At 37.8% G+C, this 11,420-nt stretch overlaps 2 pseudogenes; one reads left to right on the top strand and one right to left on the bottom strand.

The window, feature by feature from the left end:
* Positions 1–256: 256 nt before the first annotated feature.
* On the bottom strand, positions 257–3,262 carry LOC102847392 (annotated as a pseudogene).
* Positions 3,263–10,231: 6,969 nt separating this feature from the next.
* On the top strand, positions 10,232–11,204 carry LOC102846993 (annotated as a pseudogene).
* Positions 11,205–11,420: the final 216 nt, after the last annotated feature.

Here is an 11,420-nt window from a genome sequence, read left to right as displayed (position 1 = left end):
TATTTGTTTGGATAACGCTTTTCACAAAATTTCATCATTAAACTTTTTATTTTGGCTAGTTCTGTTGTGGAATTGTCCCTTATTCTGTTGTTTGGATTATTTGTGCCTTTTCTTTAATTTTCTTTGTTAGCTTTGCTAGTCATAGCTTTGCTAGTCATTTGTCAGTTTTATTTATGTGTGTTTTTTTTTTTCAATTTGAAAGCAGTCACTGTTTTATTAACTGACCAGATTACAATAAAGAATCATGGTTGATACCTTAGTTCATCCTTCTGATAAGTCTGTTGATCTGGTCTTCCCGGTTGCCAGCATCTCCACCTTCTACAAAATGAGTGGTCTTTTTCTTCATTCCACCTCGTGGAGAAGATAATTTGAATGGCCACAAGAAGTTGTTTTCTTCCTTGAAGTGTTTGCCATCAGTATAGATCTCATGAATCAGATCCTCCATGCAGATGATATCATATTTACCAAGAGATCGTGCAATCAAAGTGTTGTCTGTCAGAGAAATTTGCTTCTTATCAATTTTGCCATAACCACGCTTATAGATCAGTTCATTGACAGACTTCAGGTTTGGATATCCCCATGCAATATATGGTTCCACAGTCCTCAACATGTTAATTGAAGCTTTGTTGAGTTTAACAAAAGTGCCATTGAAGATCTGGTGAAGGCGAAGGAGCTGTAACACCTTACGGACCTTTGGGCTCACACCATTGATACCTCTGATCCTGATGACAAATGCCAGCTTGGGTTCTGCGGGTACATAGAAGTTGCCAGCTTTCCTTGCCATCTGAGCCATCCGAATCTCAGTTCTGTACATCTGCCTGTATTCTTTGTGATAGTGCTTAGCTTTTTCATAGATAAGCTTTCTTCTTGCCTTTTGAAGCATTTTTTTTGGCAACCTTCTTTCTAAGGCGCTTGACCCTTAATTCTGCGAAATTCCTTCGCTTTTTCTTAAGGGTTTCTGGCACTGCAGGAACCTTCTTTTTCTTCTCCCTTTGTACTCATGACCATAAGTAAACGCTGTATTTAGATTCCCTCCACCCAAAAAAGCCATCTGGTCTTGTTAATCAATTGTTTTTCTGTTTTCTATTGCATTTATTTTTGCCCTAATTTTTTATAATTTCGGTTTTTTAATGGTTGTTGAGTTTTCTTGCTTCTTTTCCCCTATTTGTTGGAGATGTTAAGTTAGATAATACATTTTTCATTCTTTGTTCCTTTATGATATGTTCACTTATTGCTACAAATTGACCTCTAAATACTGCTTTGGCTCTAAGAGGTTCTGGTAAATTTTATTTTCATTTTTACTTGTTTCAGGAACTTTTTTAATTTCACCTATTACCCAGCCATGTTAAAGCAGGTATTGTTCATCTTCAAAATCTATGATTACTTTTCTACTTTGCCCTTTTCTTATTGATTTCTAATTTTATAACATTTTGTTCTTAGAAAATGCTTTGTATTTTTTGAATGTGTTGTAATTTACTGAGGCTTCCTTTGTGACCTAAAATAGAATCAAATTTGGAGAATTCTGTGTTCACTGAAGAAGAATATATACTAACTTTTTGGGGGGTGCATTAACCTGCATGTTTTAATTTTTCAGCATTTTTATTTAGTTTTGTTGTTGTTGTTGTTGTTGTTTTATCTTTCCTCAAGAGGGATGTCTTAAAGACTTCTTCTATTGTGGTGCTTTATACATATTTTTTTTAGTGCTGTTAACATTTACTTTGTGTATTTTGTAGTTCTAGAATTTGGTGTATGATATTTATTATAGTTATGTTCTCTTGATGTACTTACCCTTTAAGCATTATATAGTGTCCTTTCTTGTCCTTTGTTATGGTTACTATACTGTTACAGTGATTAATATGTCTACTCCTCCTTTTTTCTGTTTGTAATTTGCTTGTTATTTTTGTTTCACCACCATTTTACTTTCTGTGTGTATTTATCTTAATTTTTCAAGTGTGTCTCTTATAGACCTCATATTGATGGATTTTGGGGGATTTTTATCCAATCTGATATTCTTTTTCTCTTTACTGATACATTTGAACTATTCACATTCAATACAGCTATTAAGAGGAAAGATGTTATTGCTGTAATTTTGAATGGTTGCTTTTTGTATTGTTGCTGGATACTTTGATTCATTCTCCTTTCTGTGATATTTATATGAGAAGGACTTCTTTCAGTATTTCCTGTGATATTAGTCTTATTTTGAGAAATTCTGTTAGTTTCTGTTTTATTGAGAATATCTTAATTTCTTCATCATATTTGATGGACAGTTTTGCTAGGTATAGTATTTGTGGTTGGCAGTGGCTTATTTTGTGTATTTGGTATATGTCATCCTACAACCTTCTTGTTCACATGATTTCTGCTGAGAAATAAGTACTTAATCTTATTTGTTCTCCCTAATAAGTTACACTTCTTTTTCTCTCATAGTTGCTTTCAGAAGTCTCTCTTTCTTTTTGATTCTGTTGAAGTGAATATGATATATACTACTGTTTTTGGGGGGGGGAGATTTTTCTATATGGTGTTTGCTCAACTTCTTGTATGTATATTTTTTTATTATTCATTTGCTTACAAAATTTGTATACATTGTATTTCACACTATTTCTCATTCATATTGTGTTTCATATAAGTGATTGTCATGAAATATGTCTTATAAAATTAATTATCACTGGATAATTATCATGTCTTTTCACCCAGATCATTCCAATTTCCTTCTCCCGCTCCCTTCACCACAAAACAGTGCAACTCTGTGGTTTTCCCTCTTTATCCTCACTATTCCCCTTCCACCTCTACCACACTTGGGTTTCCATACATCTTTTACTAGGTATTCTTCTATTTTTACAATAATGATCTTATTCAATATTTTTCTTTATGAGACTGAGTTAGTTTACTCAGCATTATGCTCTCTAGTCTCTCTCCCAGGTTATGTAGCAATATAGAATTCCATTGTGTGAACGTACCACATTTTCTCAATCTAATCAGTTGTAGTTGGACTTTGGGCTGTTTACAAGTTCTTGCAATGGTGAATGAAGGTGCTTTTGTTTTTCATTATACCTGGAAATTTTCTTCTAACAAATCATCTATGACTTTCTCAATGTTTTCCCCACTTACTTCCTATTCTGGAATTCCAATTATACATGTTATTCCTCTTGATGATATCCCACATTATCCTTAGGCTTTCTTCATTTTCCTTCTTTTTTTCTGCTTTTTGCTCTAGTAGGTCAGTGCTAAGAGCCTTATCTTCTCTTTTACTGATTCTGTACTCCATCTCTCCAGTTCTCCTGATCTGTCCCTGAAACCTGTTGACCAGTTCTGAGGTACTGCTCTTTATATTCTAAATTTTTATGTTTCTTGGTTTTTTAGGGTTTCTAATGCCTTATTTGTGTCAAGAACTCTGGAGAACAACCACTTGGCCAACTGAGTGGAAGAGATCTATATTTGTTCCCATTCCAAAGAAAGGTGACCCAACAGAGTGTGGAAACTATAGAACAATCTCATTGATTTCACATGCAAGCAAGAGTCTACTGAAGATTATCCAAAATCAACCTGAAGAGCACATCAGCAGAGAACTGCCAAAAGTCCAGGCTGGGTTCAGAAGGGCTCATGGTACTACGGTTATTGTAGCTGATGTTAGATGGATCTTAGCTGAAAGCAGGGAATACCAGAGGAATGTATATTTGTGTTTCATTGATTATGCAAAGGCGTTTGACTGTGTGGTTCATAACAAACTGTGACTGACTCTGAGAAGAATGGGAATCCCAGAACACTTGATCATGCTAAGGCGAAACCTATACTTGGACCAAGAGGCAGTCGTCAGAACAGAGCAAGGAAACACTGCATGGTTCAAAACTGGGAAGAATGTATTCCAAGGATGCGTCCTATCTCCATACCTTTTCAACCTGTGTGCACAACAGGTTATCTGGGAGGCTGGGCTCTATGAGGAGAAATGTGGGGTCAAGATTGGTGGACGATCTATCAACAATCTGCCTTATGCAGATAACACAATACTGCTTGCTAAACTGAGGAGGACCTGAAGCGCTTGCTGCAGAGGGTCAAAGACTGCAGCCTCCAATATGGATTGAGACTCAGTGTCAAGAAGACAAAGATTCTCATCCCTGGACTAATTGGCAGCATCAGGATAGATGGTGAAGAGATTGAGATTCTTCACAGCTTTAGTTTGCTTGGCTCCACACTCTTCGCACCAGTAGCCAGGAAATTAAAAGGTGTATTGCCATGGGAAAGTCTGCTGTTAGGGACCTCTCCAAAGTACTGAAGAGCAATGTTGTTTCTCTGGAGAGTAAGGTGCATCTGATATAGGTCATGGTCTTTGCAATCACTTGTTATGCATCAGAGAGCTGGACAATGACCAAGGAGGATAGAAGGTGAATTGATGCCCTTGAGCTGTGTTGCTGGAGAAGAGTATTGAATGTACCATGGACTGCAAGAAAACAAACAGATTCATCCTGGAGAGGATTAAACCAAGCAGTTCCTTGGAGGCAAGGATTTTGAGGCTTCGTCTGACATACTTTGGTTATGTTGCAAGGAGGGACAGGTCCTTGGAGAGGGACAACATGCTTGGGAGGGTGGAGAGACAGTGCAAGAGGGGAAGATTCTGTATGTGATGGATTGATTCAGTGACTGGGGTAATCAGGATGGGTGTGTCAGAGGCAGTGCGATTGGCACAGGATAGAACAGGGTTTCGGGCTGTTGTACATAGGGTTGCTATGAGTTGCAAACGACTCGACAGCACATAACAACAACAACAAAAACAAGTTATGTCTCCTTGCTACGATGTAGACATAGTACTAGAGATGTATGCCACTATTGTGATGTTTGTTGTTGTTATGTGCTGTCAAGTCTCCTGCAACCCATATCAACCCTATACATAACAGCTCTACTAAACACTGCTATCCTGTGCCAATCTTATTGTCTCTGATACGCCTATACCCATTAGCACCGTCACTAAATCAATCTATCTTATCAATGACCTTCCTCTCTTGCACTGTCCCTCCACCTTCTCAAGCATGTTGTCCTTCCTCAAGGACTGGTCCCACTTTACAACCTGTCCAAAGTATGTCAGATGAAGCTTCAGAATCCTTGCCTCTAATAAGCAGCCTGATCTCACCCTTTCTAGGACAAACTTTTTTGTACTTCCACCAGTCCATGGTATATTCAATACTCTTTTCCAGCACCACAGCTCAAATGTATCAATTATCCTTCTAGCATCCCTAGTCATTATCCAGCTTTGTGATGCATAGCAGGTAATTGCAAAGTCTATGGCCTGGATTAAGCACATTTTAGTCTCCAGAGTAACATCACTGCTCTTCAATACTTTGGAGAGGTCTCTGACAGCAGACTTTCCCAATGGAATTCGTTTTTAAATTTCTGAGCTGCTGGTACCAAGGGTGGTGATTGTGAAGCCAAGCAAATCAAAGCTGTTAATATATCAATCTCTTCACCATCAATCATGATGCTGCCTAGTGGTGAGAATCTTTGTTTTCTTGATCTTGACTTCTATCCATATTAAAGGTTGTAGTCCTTGACCTTCCACAGCAAGCTTGCCAGGTCATCCTCAGTTTCAGCAAGGAGGGTTGTGTTATCTGCATAACAGATTGTTGATGAATCTTCCCCCATTGTGATAGAATGTTTACAATAGCTAAATTTATTAATATAGTACAGAAATTCTATAGATAGTATTCATGTTCACAGTTGCTATGAATGAAAGTGCCAACTTAACTGTTATCCAGCACTGGCCCCTCCTGGCAACATTCCCAAGAAATATAAGAAGGATACTATATACATTTATTATGCTGGAAAGTCTTGAAAGCTGTTTATATAGGTAGCAGGGATTTTAGGAAGACATCGTGAAAATAAATGTAATAATAGAAAAAATACAATAGTGAACAGTATGTTTTATGCATCACTTTCTTGAGTACTTTTCTGAATATTTTTCATGCTCGGTTTCATCAACCCCACTGCATAATATAAGTCCTGGAAGCATCATTTCATTTCATCATTTGGTTTAAGCATCTACCTAGGGTATTATCCTGGTAACAAATGTATTTGACATGATCACAAATGAAATTTTTCTTTGGTTCATATTAACTTGTCATTTCCCCTGTGGTTTATTTTAACATATTGAGAGTAGGTTTATATACAATTCATGACAATTTACCTAAACCATGCTAAACTATAATCCCAAAATATAGGCTATAAAATTTGATATAATATTTTTCAAGTTATGATATGCTTTTAATCTTTACCTAGGAAGTAAACTTGACAGGTCATTTGTCATAGCAATTTTGAAACCCCAGATAAGAAAATTACATTCCCTCTTTTTATGTTTTATTATGTTCTTTATAGTCAAAATATCAGGTTGAACAATTTTCTTGATGTGTTTGCTTATATTTATTCTCAAGTATTATTTTTCACTTTGACTCTTTTAATAGAAATATATAATTTTAAAAATACTGGACCAATTGGCAGCATCAGGATGGATGATTGAGATTGAGATTTTTAACAACTTTAGTCTGCTTGGCTCCATGGTCAAACTCTTGGCACCAATAGTCAGGAAATTTAAAAAGAAAACATATTGCAATGGGAAAGTGTGCTGTTAGGGACCTCTCCAAAGTACGGAAGAGCAGTGGTGTCACTTTGGAGACTAAGGTGCATCTGATACAGACTATGGTCTTTGCAATCACTTATTATGCTTCAGAAAGTTGGGCAATGACTAGGGAGGATAGAAGGAGAATTGATGCCTTTGAGCTGTGGTGCTGGAGAAGAGTACTGAATGTATCATGGACTGCTAAGAAAACAAACAGATTCATCCTGAAGAGGATTAAACCAGGCTGCTCCTTGGAGGCAAGGATTCTGGGGCTTCGTCTGACATATTTTAGAAATGTAAGGAAGGACAGGTCCTTGGAGAAGGACATCATGCTTGGGAGGGTGGAGGGACAGCACAGGAGGGGAAGCCCTTCTATGAGGTTGATTGATTCAGCGACTGGGGTAATTGGGATGGGTGTGTCAGAGGCAGTGAGATTGGCACAGGATAGAGCAGGGTTTAGGGCTGTTGTACATAGTTTCCATATGAATCTCAAGCGACTTGATGGTGCATAACAACAACAACAATACAGACTACATTAAACCTTGGCTCCTTTTTATTTTCAATCTTTCACATTCAAGTTTACTTTAAAGAATAAGTGATTTTTTTAAGACAAATACTTGTTATTGAAGTAGTACAACACAACGAATTCTTAGAAAAAAAGTAGACAAAATGTTTTCCTCTGAGAATTAAAATAATGAAATACGTGATTCAAGTCCACCAGTTGTTCCTGGGGACTTCTCCCATGGGCAACCTCCTTCTGTGTGATTAACTGCCTCTTAAAACCCACTGGAGGGTCAGCTATAGGTTGATTCCAACTCAATGGTACACAACAACAACAACAACAACATAAAGTGTTTAGTATTATACTTTTAGTTAGTATCACTGAAGAAAGAGAATATTTGAATAGCTGCATAACAAAGAAATAATTTGGCTATTGGAGGTGTAGCTGTGAGCAATTAATTACTGAGGTCTGGTGGGAGATGAGCCAAACATTTGTATTTTTAACTATTTCCCTCTTTTAAAAAAATTTATCAACAGAAAGAAATTGTACAGAATTTAACAGTAATGTTTTTATTTTGTGTATTTTTGTGTGAAAATAGTTTTTCTAACATTTTGAGAGTCTTGCTTAATTAGTATTTTGTCTAAAATTGCATTGCTTTTGCTTCTTCTTTTTGATTGTGCTATCCATCAGCATTTTGGTCCTGCTATCTCTAATAATGTCATAATACATATTCCTATTCTAGAAGGGAGCTCTTGAGTCAGTTTGAGAATCTTATGGGACAAACAATTCCAGTCCCTTCAGAATTTTTCTTTGCATCACTTACTTAACTTTCTTAGCTACTATTGTAGAGGTGAAAAGGAAAGGAAAGAAAATAAAAGAAAAAGAGAAATAAACCCTCATTGTTAACTACTTACTGTCATACAAGTGATTCTGACTTTAAGCAACCCTATGCTATTGTCTGACAGAGAGACCTGCTCCCAAGGCTCTCAAGAGTAAAATCTTTTTGGAAGCATATTGTCACATCTTTCTCCAGCCATTTTTGGTTGTTCTCACATCGATCCATTGTCTATTCCAGAAAAAAAATCTGATGACTAAGTTTTCCTTCTTCCAAATTTGTCAGTCATTTCTTTGATTCTATTAGAACGCGAAACAGACATATGTTCTTCTTGTGACTACTTTGTTCCCTTTCTGCTGATATGCTGCAATTAACAGATAATTTGTCATCTAGTTTTACTGTAAATGTTACCTACATATTTTTAATTTTCATATGTTGTGACTTGGTTCATTTTTATATTGGTGTTTAAGAAGATACAAAACTTTCATTATTTTCTAAATCTTTATTTTAAATAACTCTACAGATTATTCTAAAATACACACATTTTACTACATCATATTTAAATTCCACTGCATCCTATCAACTAACTTCAGTCTATGTGTTTCTTAGTTTCAACAAATGAGAGAAAGTCTGAGTAATTATTATCTTGCAAAAGTCTTGTTGCATTGGGTCTGATGTCCAATCATGATGTAATCAATGGTTGACATAGAAACTGAGTAACATTTCTTTTCAGAGAATGAGAATTATAGATCAAAAACGAAGAAAGATGTGGCTTGAAATGGAAAGAGGACTTTTTTCTCCTGATATTGCCTCTGACTGAGCTCAACACATGCACCGTGATTTAGCTAATTCCAGCTTTTATTCGTGCATCAGCCTCCATTCCATCTAGAAAGACTTCTCTGACCTTCCATTTCATCACTTTGAGTTGAATGTTTCATTCACTGTATTTTGATTTTATGTCACCTATTTATATGTTTATCATTGCTATTGTTGTCACTGTTAAATTGTTGAGTGAACCTCAACTCATATCATGCCATTATATATCACAATGAAATCCAGTCTTGTCCTATGTCAACCTTACAATCTATCATGTGATTAACCCCATTATCACTGTGTTAATCCATCTCCTTTCAGGTCTTCCTCTCTTTTCCCCAGTGCTGCTTTATCAAGTGTGGTGTCTTGCTCCAGGAACTAGTTCTTCCTAATATGTGCACCAAGTATGTGAGATAAAATCAGTTTCAAGAAGGATTATTGATAACACTTCTTCCAAGACAAGATTTACCAGTTCGTTCATAGTCTATAATTTATTCAGTATTCTTCACCTGGACCACACCTTTTCCAAGACATATCTGCTTGTTCTTTTGTTGGGATATTCAGTACACTTCTCTAACACCATTACTCAAAGTTATAAATTCTTCTGTCATCCTTATTCATTGTTAGCAGAATAGACTGCAAATGCAATATTCATGGTGCATATCATCAAGTCAGAACTGACCCATAGCTGACCCTCTGATAGGCTTTCAGAGGCAGTTAATTGCACAAGAGGAAATTATACACACACACACACACAGAGAGATAGAGAGAGAGAGAGAGAGAAGGTGCTGGTGGATTAAATTGCCAAAGATGAATTTTCTTTGTGTTAGCAAAGTAACTCCCCATAGGTTAAACCACCAGAGCTCCTCTGTTTTATTTATTTATATTGGCCACTACATTTCTCATTATAAAAATTATCTTTACTTTTTATATCTTTAGCATCAAATGAAGTATTATCTATGTACAGGAGACTAAAAAATATTTTATGATTGAATGGATAAAAGAAAACAAAAGAAAAATAATTTTACCATTTAGCATTTATCACAATTTTGAATGATAGACTAAAAATCTCACATTTCAAAGATACTAAAGTATGTTATCTTAGGTGATAAGTGTTAGTTTAGACAATTGATTAAGTTGTTGTTATGTGTCATTGAATCATCTGCAACTTATAGCAGCCCTATATAGAGCAGTTCTGAAGTTTGCCGTGTCCTGAGCCAGGCTCATTGATTCTGTCACATCTAAACCCATTGCCCCAGTTACTGTGTCAATCCCTCTCATGTGGGGTCTTCCTCTCCTGCACTGTCTCTCCACCCTTCCAAGTATGATTTCCTTCTCTGAGGACCAGTACCTCATGACCACATGCCCAAAGTATGTGAGATGAAGCTACAAAGTCCTTGCTTCTATGTGCTGGAAGGAGGCAGCAGGAAGGCGGGTGACAGAGGCGGGTCTGAATCTGCAGGGCAAGAGCTGCAGTGCTACCATGTCTGACATGGAGAAGCTCAAATTGGTTGGACATTATCATCCAGCACCTGCTGAAATTGCAAGGCTTGCAGCCTTGAAAAATATCCAGCTGACTAAGATGGAGATTCTTGGTCTATGCCTAAAGTTCCAACAAATGTTCCTGAGTCAGCCCATTCTTCTGGAGCTAGAGCCACCCCACATGATACGCAGTGACATCCACAGCCAGCACTATGACCTCCTTCTGGATGTTTGAGTTCGGTGGCTTCCCACCAGAGAGCAACTTCGTCTTCCTAGAAGTCTACATGGACAGGACAAGCAGTCCCTGGAGACTATCTGTCTGTTGCTGTCCTACAAGATCAAGTACCTGGAAGACATCTTTCTGCTCTGTGGGAACCACGAGTGTGCCAACATCAACCACATCTATGGCTTCTATGATGAGTACAAGAGATGCTACAGCGGCAAACTGGAAAACCTTCACTGCTGGCTTCAACTGTCTGCTCATCACAGCCATTATGGTCGAGAAGATCTTCCCCAGTCCATGGAGCAGATCTGGCCATCATGTGGCGCTTAGATGTGCCCATGGATGTGCCTGACTACGGTCTGCTTTGTGACCTGCTGTTTTGACTCCAACAAGGACATGCAGGGCTGCAAAGAGAAACAACATGGTGTCTCCTTAACTTTGAGGCTGAGGAGTTGGCCAAGTTCCTGCAAAAGCACCACCTGGACCTCATCTGCCAGGGGCATCAGTTGGTTTAAGGGTGCTATGAGTTCTTTGTCAAGCTGCAGCTGATAACACTTTCTTCAGCTCCCAACTACTATGGCCAGTTTGACAACACTGACACCATGCTAAGTGTAGATGAGGCACTCCTGTTCTCTTTCCAGATCTTCAAGACCCCAACAAGAACAAGGGGAAATATGGGCAGTCTGTGGGCTTGAATCCTGGGGTTAGGCCCATCAGCCAACCTCACAATTTTACCAATGCCAAGAAGTAGCCTTTTTATGGTCCCCTTTTGCCTCCAGTCAGCAAGCTGACTGTCCAGCGGACAGAGTGGCCTTGAGTTCACTACCACAGCACTTGGAGCCTTGGCCCATTTCCTTTTTTTTTTTTTTTTGTAAGCAAAGAAGCTTTTATTTGGGCCCTCAGGCTCTTGGGCCAAAGAGTGAGGGAGAGACAGAGCGACAGCCTGGCAGAATGGATCAGAGAAGTG

This window comes from Elephantulus edwardii, unplaced genomic scaffold (genome assembly GCF_000299155.1).
Source record: "Elephantulus edwardii isolate Elephantulus edwardi_28Jun2011 unplaced genomic scaffold, EleEdw1.0 scaffold00020, whole genome shotgun sequence".
Classification (NCBI taxonomy): domain Eukaryota; kingdom Metazoa; phylum Chordata; class Mammalia; order Macroscelidea; family Macroscelididae; genus Elephantulus; species Elephantulus edwardii.
The sequence above is the reverse complement of the archived record's forward strand: the minus strand, read 5'-3'. Positions and strand labels throughout refer to the sequence as shown.